Genomic DNA, 22,523 nt, shown 5'->3' on the forward strand with positions numbered 1-22,523 from the left:
ATTTTTTTTATTGCATCCTGTCTCCCGTTTGATATTTAGAAGAAGAAATATATAATTGTTTTTAAGATCGTCAATTCCAACGGTATTGATTTAAAATTGATAGCCTTTTGGACGAAGGGAGTAATACATTTCCACTTTTTATTCCCTTCCTCTACAAAATTAAGTCAAGATTGGTCAGGTAGTTTCCTGGGAGAAGCTTATACATTGATGGTAATACATTGGAAAATTAAATTTCCAAACCGGCGTATTTTCACTCAAATGTGTTCTCACGTGTTCATAACGTCGAAGTCAAAATTGTAGATAAGCATCGATTAGATGAAAAAGATATTCCGAATCCGTGTAAAAGGTGTTCCAAAAAGGGGTGAGAACAGGTGAAATAAACGATGATGACACATGCATGTTATGAAGGCGCATGCTTTAGTTCATATTTGGGGTGGAAAAACCATGTATTTTATTCTATGTATTAATAAATGCCATAATTACCCTTTTTGTGAGAAATTAATATCATATCAGTTATTGCAAATTATTGTCACGAATGGTCCGCAATAAACAATGGCCGGAAAGTAAAAATGGGGGAAAATCCACTATATAGTAGGTTTTCCGTGGGGGTAATCTGGCTATAAAAAGGGAGAAAGCCCACTATATAGTCAGCTTTCCGTGGGGGAAAAACTGCTATATAGCCATTTTCCGGGGGGAAGAACTGCTATATAGCCATTTTTCCGGGGGGAAAGATGGCTAGGGGGAAAAGGCACTATATAACACCGGTTTACACCGAAAGAATTCAATCAATTCAAGCTGTTTATCTGTTTAACTGTTTTCACTCGATAGTTTCAGCTATAATGTAAAATAGGCAAGTAAACAAGTAAATAAAAAATTCAATTTTCATTTAGCACTTCCGTTACCTGTCCCGAGACAAAAATCCTTATTTCGACTAGATCTCAAAAATGGTGAAGACTTGAACAACCAAACTTTGTGGGATTATCGACCTATGTATGTACATGTGTTAACACTATTTCGTTTTATCCGGCGTAACTTCCAGACGTCACAGGAAGTACACCAAATTTTGATTTTTTAAAAATATGTTGATTATTTAGCAAGGAAGTAAAATTTTAGCTATAAAAACACATGATAAAAACGTTAAAAAGATCTACCTCCGGTGAGACATCTAAAATACCTCAGGTAGCCTTTTTTTAAAAAACAAACTACCCACAAGATCTCAGAAATTGTGAGAGATCAAGAAACAAAATTTTTATGGATAATGGACATTTGAATGAACATGTGTTTAACGGGTTTCATTTGGCCGTACGTCACTTCCGGTACTTACTCGAAGCGTTTTAGCAATAGAGGTTTATTTTTTAACTTTTTAGAATTTTTTTTAAACATTTCACTCAGAGTGATGAACAGTAAAGTATCGTAGGTAAATGTACTAAAAATATCTACTTTAAATTTCTTTAATCACTTCCGTTTGTCCGTTTCCGGTCCCGAGACAAAAACCTTTTCTCAACGAGATATTATAACTAACAAAAACTTGAACATCCAAACATTGAGGAAATACAAAACAACGTATGAAGATATGGTTTGCTATGTTCTAATCGATCAGTCGTAACTTCCGGTCGTCACAGAAAGTACTTAAAAATTGATATTTAGTCTTTTTGCTTTGTTTAATAATTTAATCCGCATTCTTTTACAGTATATATTGTATCCATTTTCTTTTAAAAGAGAAATGGATTTTTTTTTATACCGACAAAGACATTAGGAACGGAATACCTTTTTGTTGCTATAGCAACAAGTGTCTAGTTTTTTGTATTATTACGATTTAGGGATGCACAATTAAACAGCAGGATCAAAATAGGATTTTTATTGCTGTTAAAAGGTTATTCAAAAGACGGTACTGTTTTAAAAGGCTAAATTTGTACCATAAAATTATCAGTTTGTTATCTGTACTTCACACACAGAATTTAGAAAACCCGTGCTCGAGTTAAAATAACCACGTGTATTCCTTTAATCTTTGTCTTCAGTCCTGAAAGAAAATTTAAAAATTAGTAAAAGCGCTATTTTAAAGATAAGTGTGAACGTTCTGCAGGGATGCTTTCAGCATATTGTCCCAAAACGCTGTTGCAGAGACAGTCGAAAAAACTCACACCATTGAATTCGTTTCCGAAGCACTGGTTGTACTGATCACCGACCTTGCAGTTGAAGACCTAGAGTTACCACCCCTAGGTTTGACCGTCAAATCCGTTTGTGCCATCTGCGAGACAGATGTGTTACTGTGGTAGATACTGTTCATAATGCTTTAGGAAACAGGGCTAGCCCTCAGTCAGTGCATAACAGACTGAAGCATTGCGATTTGAAAACCAGTAGACCGTACAAAAGGACACAAGACTTCCCGATGGAATTGGGCACGATGACTTCCACTTTTGATTATACATGTAAGACTGGTCCAGATTATTCTTTGGTAATAAGTCTTCTTTTGAGTTAAAATTGGTTGTCGGAAGAACCATTGTCTAGAGGAGATGTGGAAAGCGTTTTGCTGGTAGTTGTGTGACGGAAGTAGACAGATTCGGGTGGCAGTGTTATGATTTTTGAGGAATTTGTGGGGAAAGCAGTGACAAATAATTGTTGTAGTGAATGGTACCCTGACAGCCCGGAGATGTAGAGATGAAATTTCCCCCACATGTAAGACATACATACGCACGAATGTTCTTGGTTTAGCAGGCCAACACATTAGCGTACACGGCGCGAACAACTAGAGATATCATGAGTTTAAAACAACGTGTGTATTTTAGACTGGCCTTCAAAATTACCAAATCTCTCACCAGTTAAACATGCGGGGAATAAGTAAGGTAGGCGAGTAAAGACTCAGAGACTTTAGTCACAGAATCTCTTGCAATTGGCGACAGCACTAGAAGAGGAATGAAATAGAATGCCAGGACACTTAAATCGACGATATGAATCCTCAATGGGTCGCAGATGCCTCGCCGAAATGAATGCAGGCGGTGTTCAAACAAGGCACTAGCTGGTGAATTCCACACTGACAACAAATTAGTCCGATTTCATAACCACTGATTTTGGCATTAATGGAGATATTATAATATGTATCACCTTTCTCCCTTTTTTGGAATAATTAATTTTTATGGCAGTCACTTTCTTTTTTCAAACAAAAGAAAAAGTGCACTTAAGCTATAGAGAATGGACCCTTTTTCAGTGCCGTTTTTATGTAGAAAATATCAACAAATTGCGTTTTTCTCGCAATAGTTAAGCACTGATGGATACTTCTAATTTATATGCACGCTTTAATTTACCACAATTAGCATACAGTTTGAAAAAGGCCTATAAATAATCTAAATCCGGAAAAATCGAACCGAACCTTGAATTGTGTCTATTTAAAGCAGAGGGAGGAGACATTTAAATCAACATTGCTCTGTTGGTGGATCGATTGGTGCGTTTGCTGAATTATACTTTATGCATTATTTTACGTCTAAAAAAATCGAATAAAGCTTTGAAGTTGCTTATTACCATATGACAGAAAGCGATTTAAAACGTGTCAATGTTTTACAGTGAGCACATTTGACAAACGTTTACCTGGATAGAACCCAAGTGATTTTTTGAAATAATTTATTCCAGGATTGGTTCAAACATGGGTCACGCAGGTATTGAAATTGAAATTGAAATTGGTATTAGCTTTCGCTTGCGATAGGAAAAACCTTGAAATTTTCATACGTTTTTCATTTTTAGGTACCAGCCTAATGTAGCACAAACTTCTTACTTTCACGGGAGTTTTCTAAATGTATAATGCGTATTTTTTCTTTTCCACAAGTTTGTATTCGGTTAGGCTGACAGTAAACAAAGGCTTTGAAATGAATGCACGTCCTCGATTACTATACAAAATCACGAATGTCTTCCGACCCCTACTATGTTTTAAAACTTCGTGCTTTTTATATACAATAGATTCAGCGCTAAAACTTGTTAATCCTTATGGAATAGATATCAATAGATAATGTTAGGGAAGAAAATATGCTTAATTTGACTCTTTATTATTTCACTTTTTACCTGGGCCCATAAATGCACTTGTCCTTTACAGAATAATATGTAAATTAGAATATAAAAGGACCAATCAAAAAACGAGTACTTGTTTGATAGCTATTTCACTAACTGTGACATTTGAATAAATTAGGTTTTCGGTTATATTTATATATACGTTTTATAAAAAAATAAATAAATTATGCTCTTAAAAAATCTTTACAATTTAATCCTGCAAAATGGGTTCACGGAATAGGCTTTATTTTGTATTATGTAAGCAATAAACCGAACAATAACGAAAGTAATATTTTCATAAATTGGACTTATTCAAATAAGTATTGCCATGATATTAATTCAATGTACCAAATTATATGGGGATATATTGTTTCGTTATACAAACACCAGTTACTAAAGACAGATGGACTTAATTAAAAAAAGATGACGTTGTCGGACGCTATGTATGTGGAAGAACGAGAAGTGTTGACAATGTGGATGGATCTCTGGAAATGATGCAAATACTAAATAAAAAGTGATACGCACGCTAATATTGAAATGCAATATATTTTCAAAGCTTATTCATTATGAATTGGCTATTTTTTGAATAATATAGAATATATGATTTCAACAATTGAGAGAGAGAGAGAGAGAGAGAGAGAGAGAGAGAGAGAGGAGAGAGAGAGACGGACAGACCGACGGACAAACATACAGACAAACTTAAACTGGTAATATATTGATAAAAAAAACTTACCAAAAGCTGTACTAAGAAGATTGACTTATTAATGCTATATTAAACACAAGAAGTCTGGTGAGAAGAAACATTTCGATACCTAAAAAATATTCCCAATGAATTTGTTTGAATAGCTTTTTATTACATTGTGATTATATGGAACTATTGATTTATTGCATAGTTGTTAAAGTCAGCCGGACTCTAATATATTGATCCTGTTAAATAAATCGGGAAATTTACGACTTGCAAGCATGAGAGTCTTTGCATGATGTATGATAATTTGACTCGATTGAAAGAGCAGGATATTAAAGATGGTTATGATTGAATTTTACTTCCCTTTGATAAAGCGGCCACAAGAAGCAAATGAATGTTTAGAAAATCAAATACAAAGTTATAAAAAATTAAAGATGATCTGAATTAACTGTGTACTGAATATTACAATGGAAAATCAATTTTTAAATCAATATGACTTGCAACCAAATTTTGCAAGCAAAATACTGTGCTTTATATATATATATATATATATATATATATATATATATATATATATATATATATATATATATATATATATATATATATATATATAGAAACACAATAAAATCCACAGTGGTCGGCGAGTTATAGATAAAAAAAATTCTTATTTAATTTATATATTTATACAGTCAGATCAAGCATATCTTTTACAACATACACCATAGCATAGCATAGCATTGCAATCTCATAGCATAGCATTGCAATCTCATAGCATAGCATTGAAATCTCATAGCATAGCATTGGAATCTCATACTATAGCATACAATCTCATAGAATCGCATTCGTCATATAATACCATGGCACACCATAGCATAGCATACAAGATTATTTCAACTCGGTTTTAAATGTTTTTATTTGAAAAAATAAATGTTTACATGATAGATTTGTGGTAAACTTTAGCTTCTTTTTATTTTACTTCGAAATGTGTGAAACTTTTCTGTGTATGGAGGCGTTTTTGTTCAAATCTCATAGCATACCATAGTATAACATAGAATACCATATCATTAAGCCTTTTATTTCAATTTCTCATAGCATAGCATACAAATCTCTTAGCATACCATACAAATCTCATAGCATATCATTAAAATCGCATACCATAGCATTAAATTGTAAAAGATATGCATGAAATGACTGTATATATAAGAATTGACAAGTCATTATTTATTATCATTGCTTGCCATACGGGTATAAACATTTTTCTCACAGATTTTACTGAGTAATAATTCAAAATACTACTTAATATTTTCTATAGTAGTAAATGTAAATTTGATATAATTTACAGCATGGGACAAAGTAAATATTTGTAGAACAGACAAGAACGGCAACTTTCCAATTGAATTGCCTATTATATAGTATGGCAGATTTATTAGCATATTATATATATAAATTACAAATTACAAATCTTTCAAACTGTCCATGATGCATCCCATATGGAATTCAGTGTTTCTCATCAAGATATGTATGATATTCAATTTTTATAATTTCATAACTTTAATTTTATATTGTTCCATCGTTTGATATTTGCTTATTATTGCAAATACATGCATTTACAGTTTTATTACTTTATCAATGAATAGTCACTTATCCTTATAGAATATTTGACTGTTCATAACTAATTGAGTTGAAAAAAAAATGTGTTTTAATATTCAGATGGACACCTATCAACGATATGAAATTTATTTATTGGGAAATCAAAATTAAGTAGCGCATGTTGCCACCACTATTTGAATAAAACCATTATTGAAATTAATAATTTCAATAGTTGATAGACTTGCATATTTCACGGTAATAATAACCGAGGCTATATGCAATTAATGTACTAATGTTAGGATTTTCACAGCTGTGCAGAAATAAATAACCAAATCTTGCAAATTGGTACATAGATATAAAACTGTTTAAATATTTCTATAGAAATATCATGTTTTATGAAAATTGTTAATTATTAGTACAAACACAAGGCTTGTAAGTTGCCAGAACTTCTATTCAAACCCCCTGCATATTAGATATACAATGAAATATGTTCAAACCAATTAAACACAACTACTAAAAAAATAAATAGTGTCGTTTACTTTTAATTAAAATGGGGGATATTGATTAGGTTTGACCATCCGTCTGATCGTCTTCCGTCTATTATTCTGTTTGTGTTTAACACTTTCGTTAATCACAACAGAAACAAATTATTTCAGTAGTGGTTGGAAATAAATTTTACTACGACCACTATTGAAATAAATTATTTCAATCGTGATTGAGGGTGTATTTTATTATTAGATTCACTTTGCAACCACTATTGAGATAAATTATTTCAATAGTGGTTGGTGATGAACGTCACTAGAACAACTATTGAAATAATTTATTTCAATAGTGATTAAGATAAATTTTACTTCGACAACTATTGACATAAACTATTTCAATAATGGTTGGTTATGATTTTCATTCTTAACTAGTGAAATACAAACATCAGTAAAATAATTAAGGTTTTCCGTTTCAAACGAAAGACCTTATTGTTTTCGTACTGTTTCTTATTGTTGGGATCTTCGTTTCCAACGGAAGACCCTCTTGTTATTCTACGTTTTCTTTTTATTATTATTAGTTGTTTTCGTACTGTTTATTAAGGCTTTAAAAGAATAAAAGAATAGATGTTGATGTATTACATGTACGTAGAAGGAAACAAAACTAACGTAAAATGATTTTAAAAAATCACTTTCCCCCAGAAATGCAAATAAGAAATATTCATATTCCTACGTTACCTGCATCCCTCGTCTTTTCCATAAAAATATATACATGTAGCATTCTTCGATTGACAATTCATTCACCAATGAATATTGCTTATATTTTTACAACAATTATTCTTTTATGATTATTGTTTGTTAATTATCACACAATATTCTCATTGTGTATGAATTTGGTTTTCTTTATTTACGTCATTTCCAGCCATATGTCGACGAGAGAAGTGAGGTAACTGTTAACAATCAATTTGTGGCAATGTAAGAGTGTTTTGTGTGAGCTTGCTACGGATATAAAAAACTATATACAGCGATTTATTAATATGTTCGGTGTTTATAACTTCAAAATCAGATGAAAAGAGAAGGCAAGTTCAAAGTCATATCTTGGATACGGGGTAACCAATTTCTACTCTTGTTTACAGAGGGGGTCATTTTTCTTCATGTTTGACATGAAGAAAAATAACCCCTGGGTCTTGTTTCTTCAGAAAAATCCTATTATTCTTCAGCTAGGGGGGGGGGGGGTCATTATTCTACGGGGGTCATAATTCTTCATTAAACCGGTCCACACCGGAAAAGTTCAAACAAATCAAGCTGTTTATCAGTTTAACTGTTTTCCTTTGGTATTTTTAGTTAGATAAATGAAAAATAACGTACAAAAGGCAAGTATACACGAAATATTTAATACAATTTACATTGAGCACTTCCGCTTGTCCGTTTCTGTCCCGAGACCAAAAACCCTCTTTCGACGAGATTTCAAAAACAGTAACGAATTGAACAACCAAACTTTGTGGGATAATATACCTATGTATATATATGTGTTAACACTATTTTGTTTTATCTGGTGTAACTTCTGGTCGTCACAGGAAGTACACCCAATTTTGATTTTTTAAAGATATTTTGGTTATTTAGCATGGAAGTAACATTTTAGCTATAGAAATACAAAAGGTCATCTGTTCATGGTAAAAAAAAATAAAAGTTGTACTTCCGGTGAGACATCTCAAATATCTCAGGTAGCCTTCTTTTTAGAAAACAAAGTACCCACAAGTATCAGAAACTGTGAGAGATCAAGACACAAAACTTATATGGATGATTGACAATTGATTGGACAGTTGTTTGACGGGTTTCATTTGGTCGTATGTCACTTCCGGTTCTCACTCAAACCGTTCGAGCAATAAAAGTTTTTTTTTTAAACATTTCACTCAATTTTATGAACAGTAACATGGGTAAATGTACTAGAATATGTACTTTCAATTTCTTAATCACTACCGTTTGTTCGTTACCGGTCCGGAGACAAAAACCTTTTCTCTGTGAGATATTATAACTAAAAAAAAGCTTGAACATCCAAACATTGAGAAAAGAAAAAACAATGTATGAAGATATGTTTACTGTTCTGTTCCGGCGTAACTTCTAGTCGTCACAGAAAGTACTCAATACTTGACATTTTGTCTTTTTTTTTTTTTTTTTTGGTTTATTTCTTGGGAATTACTGTACAGTATATATTATATCCATTTTCTGTTTACAAGAGAAATGGATTTTTGTACAGATTAATACATGATGGACAGAAGACCTTTCTGTTGCGATAGCAACACGAGTCTAGTTATTAAGTTAGTTATTTATTAAGTTTTCCAACGGAAGACTTTATTGTTTTCGTACTGTTTCTTCCTATTTTTATTTTTTTCCACAAATTTTTCACAGATGTTTTTTAATGGTCATAATTCTAGAAGTTTTTTGAAATTTTGAAATCGCCACTTCCGGTCCCGATTTACGACCAACTTTGCGCAAACATTAACTCAGAGAATATCACAAATATGAATATGAAGTTATAAGATAGGTAGACCATAGTTTGAAGATGTGCAGAATGTAGTTTTTTGGCCCAGTGGCGCCATTTCTTCGAGACCACCTAGGCTCTAAAATTGGGTACGAATTTCGAATCAAAATTCTCATACGTTTTGATCGGTATCTTTTTATGAGTTGATATTTATTAAAACATATATAATAAAAGTGGTAGATAATTCAAAGTTCTTTCCAACAAAATCAAGAAATAGGGGCTGGGGTTTAAATTAGGGCCCAAGACACTCGTAAACCCTATTACAAATAATTTAAAAACGATAAAGATTTTGTAATGCTTTATAGAAGCAAAGTTGTTGATCGTAACAATATCTATCAGGTAGAATCATTGCCACACCCATTTGTTATGTAATTAGAGTTTTTCAGGAGCCAAAGTAATTAAGCATAGACGCAATAATTTAGGGAAGGAGATATATTTTGTTTAGCATTGTATAAAAAGTCTGTATTGAAAATTTTAATCCTATCCATTTATCAAACTACCAATGTCTGTCCCCATTAATTTGTATCTCAAATTTAGGGAAGGAGATATATTTTGTTTAGCATTGTATAAAAAGTCTGTATTGAAAATTTTAATCCTATCCATTTATCAAACTACCAATGTCTGTCCCCATTAATTTGTATCTCAAAAATGAACAACAATTCTAGATGGGTGTAAGAACAAACAATGTTAGTATTCTTCAGACATTTTCAAAGAAATGAAGAAAAGGGGACTGGCCCCTTTAATAAGGGGCCAAGGCACTCTAAACTCTATTTGAGATAACGTAATTTTTTACGCCCTATTTTGTCCACTAATGAACACACCAATGTCTGTCCCCATTAAGGATCTAGAGGGCTGGCCCCTATATAATTAATCACATGTATCTAAAAAAAGAACACAACAATTTTAGATACATGATAGAACAAAAATTGTTAGCATTCGTGAGACCTTTCGATTAAGCTCAAGAAAAAGGGATTGGCCCCTCAAGTTAGTGGCTAAGACACTTTTAAAGTATTTAACACATACCTAAAAAACGATCAAGATTTTGTAATGCATAATAGAAACAAAGTTGTTAATCGTAACAATATCTGTTTGTAAAACTCATTGCCACACCCATTGATTGCTTAATTAGGGATTTTAGGGGACTAAAATCTATCTTAAATCTTTAATTTGCTGTATTTGAAAAAGCAAAACACTTTGTTAAGCATTTCAAAGGATATTGACAATTGTATACATTATCTGAAAGGAAGGGGTTGAGGGGGAATTCTGAAATATCATTGATATTTTAATCGTATCGTTTAAAAATTGAACGGAAGACCTACTCGTTACTCGTAACGAGATCGTTTCTAGTTATTATTATTTTAAAAAAGCTGTGGGTATCTTTTAAGATCAAATTTGTCAAATGATCAAATCATTCCTGTTTCACCAAAACAACAAGAAAGATGGATTTATATTTTCATTCATGAATGAATATTACACAAAACAATATCATGGTCTACAAACTTTACGGCAAGCATTAGAAAGGTTGATCTCCAATTTTATTCAGGAAGTAGAATTTTAGAGCAAACTTTCTTATTTAAGATTTTTATAATTCTAATGAGATATGACATAATTGGTTTATTAACATCATTTGAATATAAAAATGAACTCTCTAGAATATGATAATTCATTCTGAAATATGCAAGTTAAACTGTTGTTCTAATAATTTTGCTTACATTTATTTTCAACATGAAAATAATTTATTCTGCAAACATTTTATTAAAAAACAAGGTCCTGAAAGAGGAATTTGAAACAATGAAGAGATTTCCCTGCTTTTAAGATAAAAATGTGTTGACATGTACGGTTAAAATAGAGAACAACTGTTATTGTAAAAACAGACGAAATAATTGAATTCAATTCAAATATCACAAAATGAAATCAACTTATGAAAACCTGTAAAATGGTTAGTACAATTATGGATATAGTGAGTTCCTGTTCCTTCTTCATTCATAAAACAATCTTTTATAAATTGTATACCGTATTGTATGTTTTTTACACTATTCTCTCAGATTATAAAATTGGATGATTTATTTTTGACGTCGTCATTTCAGTAACTGCAGTCAGGTGAGCAAACAAATTACATATCATGCGGTAGCGCGTTATGGTGATTTGTCTGCTCGCCAAATATTAACGCGACGACATAAAAAATAAATCATTCTATACTTATGTTTACATTTTTTACAGTTGCGTATTGCTGTCAATTAAAATAAATCTAGCCTAGTCATGCTAATGAGATATTAAGTCATTTTAACGAGATAATACGTCATACGTACGAAATAATGTCGTTATAGCGAGATAAAATATTAATTCGTCATAACTAAGTCGTAATAATGAGATACTATATCGTTATAATGACACAAACTAAGTCGTAGGAACGAGATACAAATTCGTTATAACGAGATACTAAGTCGTAAGAACCATATACCTGACTCTACCACACTAACGACTACGGATGGATATAGATTGTAACAGCAAGAATAGCTGTTATCTAAAACTTGTTTACCCATAGTCTTTTGAAATGAGCGTTAAAGATATAACCCCGAAAAATTACTGTTGAATTAGTGTTGAATGATTATAAAACATGGTGTTCTAACAACAATGTATGAAATATATTTCAAAACCGATAGCAATAAAATCAGTGTTTGGGAACTACCTACTTTATTCAAAAATATTGTTTCCGTTTTACCTTATACATGAAAACAAACTTTGCGCTACGCTGGAACAAAGATAAATATAACTCTTACTCTTTTACGACACCAATTTTATCTGCATGACAATATCCTTTGGCAAGCAATGACTAGTAGTATAATCAGTATTTAATATCAGTCACAATTTGTTACAAAGGGACTGATTATCATAATTATGATCAACATTTCACAACTCATGGGTCAATAATGGCGCCATGTACGAAAACCAACATAAGCAACGTTTGCACCAAAATTAGTATAACTGCAGAATGATATATAACTTACAACTATTAGCGTGTATACATAAGAAGATCAGCTTACTTTACGTTAGAATAGGTAATGCACATGAATATCTACATCAACATGGGATCTTTAACTGCATTGTTATCCTGACCAAGTTACTCTAAGTTAACTTTTCGTTTCGTTTGATGCTGTGTGGAAGTTACGTTAAAAAAAAGTACAGCTGCCGGACCCGAATACGGAAATATTAAAACTAACACAAATACACGAATATTCAATTAAATTGCATGTAAAATAAAAGTATTTAACATCAATCACCAATATTAACATTTACTGTCCCCGTGCTACATCCATTACGGTCCCAGCATGTTTACTTGTATACAGTGATATACATGTAATGAGAATGATTAATTGTAAAAGAAATATTAATCATGAAAATTCAAATGTGTAGGATGTGCTTCCAAAAGAAGAAAAAGATTTGTGGATTTTGTTTATTTTTTTAAACAGTAGATAGGAATCAAATAAAATACCTACTGGAGCCCGTCAGTATAATGAATAAAAATATTATAATCGTAAATGGCGGCCGCTAAAAAAAGTAGGGTCTTGCAATGCGTGCGCATGTCTTTAAAGTGAGAGCTAAGAAATATTAAATTTGATGCGTTGTTGCATCAGAAACATTGCAGACTAATGATAACTCTGAGCCATATCCTTTTTATCCAAACATGTTACTCTATTTCTTCTCTGCTACAATATTGTCCAGATTCGTAATCATTTAAAAACAAAAAAACTGTTTTTGTGCGCTCTCTTCTTGTCTGAAAAAATGGTTTGCTGGCATAACACATACAATGATTTGCGAATTATTGATAACGTTAATGATATAGAACGAAGATACAGATATTTTTAAATTTTGCAGTGTATAACATGCAACCAAAACAGGCTTTTTAATTTCTCATTTAAATTCCAAAACAATTAATAAAATAAGATAAAAAAGAATCCTGTAAAATAATCTAGGGCATATATCCTTCTTAAAACAACCAAATCATATTTCAAAATTGATACTTTAACGATCCATAAAATATATGTTTGTGTTTTGTGTAGCATTATGCTTAAGCCCCAATGCCTTTTTGAACTAAAATTAATAAGTGATTAACATGAATAGCATATGTATCGTATTGTAGAAGTCCCTAATACCAATGTTAACATCAATTACTCGTCAACATTTATACACATACCAAGCCATTACACCAGTTTTATACAGTGGCAACCAAATATTTTCTCTGATAGCCGTCAAATAAATGACCAGTGGTCGTCATATGGCCTAATTATTCGGTGGTTGCTAAAAAATATGCGGTGCCAGATAATTATATGGCGGCCTCAAGATACATGTAAAATTATTTGGCAGCCGCCGTATAATTATTTGTGGCCTTCATTTATATATAACATGATGTTATTGTCATTCAGCAATTTTAATGCAAGTGAAAAGTGACCCATGTGATGAAACAGTCTACAAACAACTTCCCTATGAAGGCAATCGAATTGTGAATAATCTGATAGATCCTGCAAATGGAGACAAGGTACTCAGTGACCGCGAGCTTCCACAGGACTGGTACAGAGCTACTGAGGAAATGCCTACAACCCCACCTCCTCTCCACTCCTGTGGAACAATCTTCCCGATATGGTTAAACGGTGAGCAAAATTATTAATTGCATAAAAGAAGGAGATTATCTTGCAATCCTATTCTATATAACATAAGCACAATTACAAAGATTTTGTATTTGACCGCTATGATAATTCTTATAAAATGAAATAACAACAGTATTTATTTTGTTGCTTTAGGCAGCATTGAAAAAAATTCACATGTGCTTATACATTTAAATTAAAATTATATATACTTACGAAATAAATCTTTACTTTATAGATCTCCTACCTTATCCAGGGAGTATAGACAATAATTTAAGAGCATGTGTCAATGGACCTCTGGGTCCTTGTTCTGTGCTCCTTCGCATTTCAGTTAAACACTGCGGTGGGTACTACGTGTACAATCTTGTACCCCCATCATCATCTGACACCGCATATTGTTTTGGTAAGAATATCATACTTCAAAGTATAGTTAGCCGCAATCTAATAAAAGTTTAAGTTATAGAATCGATCCTCTACAATACAATATACAAGATCTAATTACATCCCATACAGGTCACATCAAAGCGACCTTTTAAAAATAAATAAATATAAAAACGTCAGCCAATCAGATTGAAGCTTCGATCAACAAGTCTTAAAATAGCTTGATAGCTTTATCTCTTACCACTATAAAGTTCGGTCTTTATTCTCTGCCAAGTTAAAGTTTTTCCTGCCGAAATTGTGTTTAATGTCTGTCCGATCTGCTTTTCTTTCGTGATTTATGCAAACAACAATAATTCCAAATTTAGAATAAACATATGCAGTTCACCATGACTTTGTTTACTAGATTTAGGTAGGGAAAAACACATGTCCGAACTACCAGCCAAATTGACAATCCTTGGCTAACTTCGCCGCTGCGTCACATACATTGTTATTCGAGTAGTTTAGAGTGCTACCACCCAGAATTTCGACAGCAGTGATTTGATTTTATTTCAATGGTCGCCGTGGGATGAAACCGTACAGGTTATTGTTAGATCTTGTATAGAGTATGTCTGAGGAGAGGTTTAAAAGTCGCTTTTAATTTGATTGAGTATATCAGGTCTTGTTTTTATTTTTAAAACTCTAATATATCCCTTCTACAAATAATGTTTAATTTTTTAAAGTGAATTATAATATTTTTCTTTTATTGTAAACATTGATTTGAGGAAAAATAAGAATCCTGCAAAAATACGATAAGAGCAGAAACATTATTATTAAAGAAAACTGATTTTATTTAGACTGATTTTTGTTTGTTGTTAATATAATATTTCTACACTTTTGTATAATATTTTAATGATTTAGCCTGTCGATGATTGTTCTTTTATCTTTAATAGGAGAAGGAGTAGCAGGTAATGTATTCCTTTAAATTAATTATTTTACCGATAAATGTATGTTGCAATTGAGAAAGAGTTCATATCAATAATTAATCTTGTCATCAATGACTTTAATTGAATATATTTTTTTCTATGTACCTAGCTCCTAAACCAAATTATAGACCACACCCTGTGACGGCAACTGTCAGTATCGATAATTCTGATAACATGTCAGGTAAAATGAAGGCAAAATGCACATTTCCAGACAACGCAATAGATCCAGGAAATTTATGGTATGAAGTAACGTGGCTTTTTGACAACTTGTTTGGGTATACAGCAGGGACCGTTACTTATAATGACATCCTTAAGACTGATATTATTTTGGACCATTCAAATATCAAATATCTCGGAAGAATGGTAAATAGTATTTTGAATCTTTAAAAAAAAAAGAAAGTCTAGTCTATTGGATATGTTATTTAATTCAATTTAACCATTGATATTGGAAAGGTGTCCTGTATGGTTGTAGCCAAAACGGTGGAAAATGGGCCTCCTGGACCAGAAGTGACCAGCGATGGTGTTTTTGTTGGCATCCAGGTTTGTGTTTATAAAACTGTGTGTGGTATTGGTATAAAACACCTGATAAAACAAAATATAGTATGGAAACACTTCAAAGATACCTCAATCAACAAAGCAAATAAGTACGAGACACATGCAACTAAAAACCTTGTATTGAATATATTTGATTAAGAACTAAAAAAGAAAATTTATAACAAAATTAACTCTTAACTTATGCCAAAAAACCCAGATTTTTTCATGCTGTATATGTCTGCGTGTCATTGGTTGTACTATGGTTTATTAAAAAAATTCCATTCAATAAATGAACTATTCTTTCTTACAACTTTTCAAAAATCATGAAAATCCTAATTTGGATAGGGGGAGGGGGCGCAGATGGTGTCTTCCCACTTAGCTAAAATTCTGAATTTTCTATGGGTGACTGATTTTAGCTAAGTGGGAACGGTGCATAGGTAAGGGTGTCAAAGATCAAAGGAAATTAGTTACAGGTGAACTATAGTCTGTTCAATTATTGAACTTAGGTACATTTTTAATTAAATGAAAAAATAACAGAAAAATTTTCAAGATTATGTTTTAAAATATAAAAAAAATTAATTAAATACATTTAATAGATGTAAATTTTAATAATAAAAAAGGGTTTGTTTTATGATTCATCTTGGAGTTAATTCTATTTTATTTAAAATTACTCAATATTCATTCTTTTGAGTGATGAGAAGGTAAACAGACATAGTTGCATTAAATGGGCATGGTCACGATTTTGGTCAAAGAGGGTGTTGCACTTCCTATGCTAATTTTCCCGAAAGGAGTTGCAGATGAAATGAAAAAATCAAAGAAAATGAATTTGATGGTAATTTTTTGTTGTTGTTGCAACGTTGCATATAAAGTAGTGTAGAATTTTATCTGGAAAGTTTGTACTAACTTTTTTAAAAACGTTTTATAAATTTGATTTTTTTAATCACATGAAAAGGTTATGTGGATAGATGATTTAAGAATGTTAGAATAAAGTTACTGAAACGCTCGATAATGTAAAATTCTGCATGCGTGCTTAATTTTTTATCAACAATATTACTGTGTGAAGTCCCCGTTATTAACTTGCATTACAAACATTTTCTTCTTTACAGTGGATTTTAAAACAATGCAAGTAGCAATGTAGAATGTTGATTCCCCCCTTTTATGAAAAAACCGGATCTGTTGATTTCAAAGACACATATACATGTTGTTATAAGCAACCCCCCCCCCCAAAAAAAAAAAAAAGAAAAAAGAAAAAAACCCAACAAACAAACAAGCAAACAAAAAATAAAAAAGTATAAATCGGTGATGAAGCAATAAGTTTATGAAAATATATACAGATAAAGTTCCACCTTTTTATCTAGGCGTTTATCTAGGGAAGATTATATTTACAACTCTGACGGTTTTGAAGAGCCAGAATCATATTTATCCATGTAGCTCAAAAGAATGACAATAGAAATCAAATTAAAATATGTTCACATCAGAATACATAATATATGGTCATCTTCCTTTTTAATTTATTTATTTTTAATTTTATTGTATTTATTTAATTCATAAATATGAAACCTTTCAATAATTGATAGTTCTTAACATTTTTATAACACTGTAAATCCATATTATCAAGAATTTCTAACAGTATATCACAGGTGAGTTTTATACAGGTAGTTCACACCTAAAACAGACTATACTCAGTGCTCACCCAGGTGTGAAAATCACAATTTTAGCTAGGTGGGAATAAGAATGTCAGAATTATAGCTACGTGGGAATAAACCGCGCAGATCGTTCTTAACTTGTACATATAACTTTCATTTGCAATTTTACTGTTTGTTTTCTCCTTTTCACTCTAATTGTCCCCATGTATACCAGAAAATGGGAGTGGGAGCCAAGTTCAAGTTTATTCACTTCATTATATAGTACAATTTAAGAAAAATGTATTCTGTGAAAAAAGTGGGAAGGGGTATTGTTTGTACAATTAGATGGGTGTATTTGATCACTTGACGTAGTCGTAGGCAAGTTTGGTTGCAAACATATGAAAAAGAAACTGTTCACATTCATTTGATATAGTTTATTCTTGTTTACTTTCTGGAAATCAATTCAAGGGGGAAAAAGAGTTAATATATCTTGTACGTGTGAAAACCCTAAAGGGGTTCATTTGAAATACATGATTCAAGATTCGAGTATCCAAATTAACCGATAAAATCATGATTATAAAATTCGTATCCTAAAGACACCAGAAACTTTTCACTTTTAAGATCATCCGTAGATGTTCTTACTTATACACATATATTATATTTTAATATCTCATTCATTGAATAAAAAAATCATATAACTGAATATACAATGTTATTCATGTATCTAGGTGATTGTGCTTGCACTGTGTGTACTCTTCCCTTTACCGGAGTGTATTTGCATCTAATATGAAAAAAGAAAATGGTTATTTAAAGGAGATCGGTTTTTTTTAATAATAAAAACTGTTTGTTTAATAAAAAAAAAACTTAGCAACCTTGCATTAGCTAAGATTCTGAGTATTATTTGTTAAATGTAAACGCTAACTTGATATTGAATTTCATATTGTTTATATGACATTTCAAATCCCCTAATTTGATTCGCTCTCTTATTAAAAAGCTAATTGAGATTCGAGATGTAATAAACGAGATTCGAAAAAGAAGATTCGAAATTCGAAGTTCAATATCTAAATTGACTAATCAAATATTACAAATAAACACATGAATCTTAGTTACAAAAAACTGTTATAATAAAGACCATCCATATAATCTTTTACATACAACTATATATCTTTTTATCATTAGTTAAATGATTATTTTTATGGAATAGGCAGACATTGTTTTTTAATGTGTATAAAAGCAGTAGGAATACTGTGCTTCGCGAATTTAAGTTGTTTTGCTTGCCCTTTTTGCCCTCCCAAAACATTTTAACCCGGGTTTTATTCTACAATTTATACGTTTAAAACCGTGGTTTATTCCGTCCTACTTGTGCATAAATGTAGTTAGTGAACAAAAATATTATCATACTGATTTTATCATTTAAAAATTCAAATGAAACAATTTGGGTCATTTTTATTTAGATACTTACGCCTAACGTCAAGTTCAAAAGAGGCGGGACAGGAGCGATCATAATTCGACCAACTGTTGGCATTGGTTGTGTTCATTCGCCCTCTGGCCTTGTTGATATCTGTAGTGTTTATCTTTCTATGGTTTCATTGGATACCAACACGTGCGAAGGAAATATAGGGCTACCAAATGACATTGTTGATCAGAGATTTTGCTCTAAGGAAATTCGAGCATCACAATGGTCCAAAAATTACACCATAATTATTTCAGCCAGAGAGGAGGAATCTCATTACTTTTCGGCTTCCTATACAATTGAGCTTATCACGGAGCAAAGTTTTCATCATCCTATTTGGGGAAACTACAGACTTCCTGACATACATGTATGTAATTGCATGAATGCTTGGTAACATGACGTTTCTGAATTGGTAAAGTTATACAGAAACAAAATATAAATTAAACAGACACTTTGCTTTTTTCAAATTGAATTTTAAAAAGAACAACATGTGCATTTGCCTCATATAATTAGGTAGATGTAGAAGAAGCTTCAGCCACAGAATGGTCAACAAAATATTGTCAATCACAGGACGATCCACATTTTTTCACCTTCGATAGACGGTACTTAATGAGAGAGTTGAGCGTTTTTCTGATAAACAATTTTTAAAGGTGTTTTACCCCAGGAATAATATTCACTATGTTTTGCTTTGATTGTTTAATTGCAGCCCCTATGATTTCCATAACAAGGGTGTTTTTGTAATGTACAAGCATGAAACAGAAGGCGTGGAGGTAATCTGCTTTGCATGTCGTTATTAAAATATTGTCTTCCGAATCCACTCTATATATTTCCAAGCGTATGTTTACTCAGAATTGTCATGAGTTATAATAATTTTTGAAACGAAAGATAAACATTAATCTTATAATACATTTGTTATAACGCAGAATATTTTATATAACACCTGTATCCTGAAGATTGTTTGCATTCATTTCTGTTTTCAGCAAAAAAGCAGCGGACGAGTGTTTATTAAGGTCTTCCGATTCCAACGGAAGAACTTCTAGTGATTGTGAGGTTTTTAAGGTCTTCCGTTACAACGGAAGACCTTATAATGATTGTAATATTTTTATTAAGGTCTTCCGTTTCAACGGAAGACCTTATAGTGATTGTAATGTTTCTTTTTATTATTATAAAAGGTCTTACGTTTCCAACATTTATTGTTTTCGTTCGGTTTCTTTTTCCCTATTATTATTATTATTAATCTTTTTTCTTACAAGTTTTGTGCACGCCATTTCTCAGAAACGACTAGACTGATTTTCATAAAACTTTCAGATATGATAGATAGTGATCAGAACCTTTTAGGTTTTTTATATTATTGACGTCACTTACGTTTTTGAGATATTGACGTTTTAGCGATTATTAGAGGGGTGGCTTGTTACTCTTACTTCTCCTAAACTATAAAAGATATTTAGTTCAAACTTTCAGGGATAGTAGACAAAAGATTGTAGATTTCCATTTATTTTCATTTTGGTTTGCCTTGAAAGGGGCCGAAGCTCGCCTTGACAAGAAAATTGAGTTTAAAAAAATGTCGTATTTTTCTGGTTTTCTTTGATTATCTCTTTTCTGAAAAATATTTTGGTAAGACATGTAAAGGAAAAAGGTTTATATTTACAGGACCTTTCATTTGATATCAAGAAAAAGGGGCTGACCCCTCAAATCTTTGATCACCTATATCTTAGAAAGGAAAAAATATTTTGAAATGCAGTACAGAAGAAAAGTTGTTCAAAATGATATTCTTTACAAAATGCAACCTTCAAAATTTCGTCAAATGGCCCCTATAAGGAGGTAAGGGATCGGTTCCTAAAACCTTCTTTCTCATTAATCTCCAGAACGGTAACAAATTTCTAAACATTTGTTGAACAAAATTTGTTTAAAATTAAATGACCTTTCATTTGATATCAAGAAAAAGGGGCTGGCCCCTCAAAGTAGGGGACCAATGGGCTCTAAAGTCTTTCACTGAGAGATATTTTGTGAAATGTTATGGAAGCAAATGTGTTTATCATACAGTTATGTATTCAAGCAATGTAATGATTTTATCATGTGTTTTTAATTAAGGGTTTTTAGGGGCTAAAAGTTCAAAAATTTTGATCACCTATATCTTAGAAAGGAAAAATATTTTGAAATGCAGTACAGAAGAAAAGTTGTTCAAAATGATGTTCTTAACAATATGCGACCTTCAAAAATTCGTCAAACGGCCCCTATAAGAAGATAAGGGATCGGCCCCTAAAACCTTCTTTCTAATATAACTACAGAACGGTAACGAATTTCTAAACACTTGTTGACAAAATGTGTTCCGAAATAAATGTCCTTTACATTTGATTCAAAAAACGGCCTGGCCCCTTAAATTAGGGGATCAAAGAGCTCTAGTATCTTTTATCTATAGCCCTTTAAAGAGAGCCATTTTGTGAAAGGTTTTTATAAAGCTAGATTTGGTATAATACGTTTATCTATCCTAACAATATAATGATTTTCTTTTGTGTTACCCAATTACGGTTTTTAGGGACCAGAGGTAAACAAGTTTAATCTTTTCTATCTTAATTGGAAGAAATGCAAGTATTTAAAAAAGCAATTTCAGAGAACTTATAAACAGCGATACAATAAAGCCTTAGTACTTCACTCATTTTTCCACATCATGTTTTGTTGTCCAATATCAAAGCCGATGTTGTCATATTTCCTTCTAAAAATTGGACTGAAAACCTCCTCGTTGCTCGCAACGAGATCGTGTCTAGTTATTATTATATTTTTCCCCCTTTTTGTTTCGTTCATTTCTCAGAGATGTCTTGATAGATTTTCATAAAATTTTCAGGGATGATTGGAAATTAAAAGATCTAGAGGTATTTAATTAGAATTTTTCTAAATTCACTTCTGTTTGTCCGTTTCCTGTCCCGTGACGAAAAGATAGTCACCTCGAGATCTCAAAAACGGTTAAGACTTGAACATTCAAACTCTGTGGAATAATAGACCTATATCTGTAGATGTGTTTAAACTATTTTGTTTTGTTCGTCGTAACTTCCGGTCGTCACCGGAAGAACTTCAACAAATTATTATTTTTACGTTTTTAATTTTTTTTTTCCAAAGAATAAAAATATAAGTATAAATCCTTACATTTATCATCTATGCGATGTTAAATGAAAAAAAATATATATTTCCGGTGAGATATCTCAATTATCTCAGGTAGCGTTTATAAAACACATTTTGTACCCGCAAGATAAAAACTATAAGTGATCAAGACACGAAACTTTCACTGATGATAGACATTTGATTGAAAATATGTTTAAACAGTTTCATTTTGTCAGCCGTCACTTCCGGTCCACACCGATAGAGTTCAAATAAATCAAGCTGTTTATCCTTTTAACTGTTTTCATTTGATAGTTTTAGTTACTTCGATAAATAATAAGGTAAAATATGCAAGTAGACAAGAAATAATAAATTTAATTTTCATTGGACACTTCCGTTTGTCCGTTTCCTGCCCCGAGACAAAAAACTTTATTTCGACGAGATCTCAAAGACAGTAACGACTTTAACAACTAAACTCTGTGGAAAGATAGAACAGTG

This window comes from Crassostrea angulata, chromosome 8 (genome assembly GCF_025612915.1).
Source record: "Crassostrea angulata isolate pt1a10 chromosome 8, ASM2561291v2, whole genome shotgun sequence".
In the NCBI taxonomy this organism is placed as follows: Eukaryota; Metazoa; Mollusca; class Bivalvia; order Ostreida; family Ostreidae; genus Magallana; species Magallana angulata.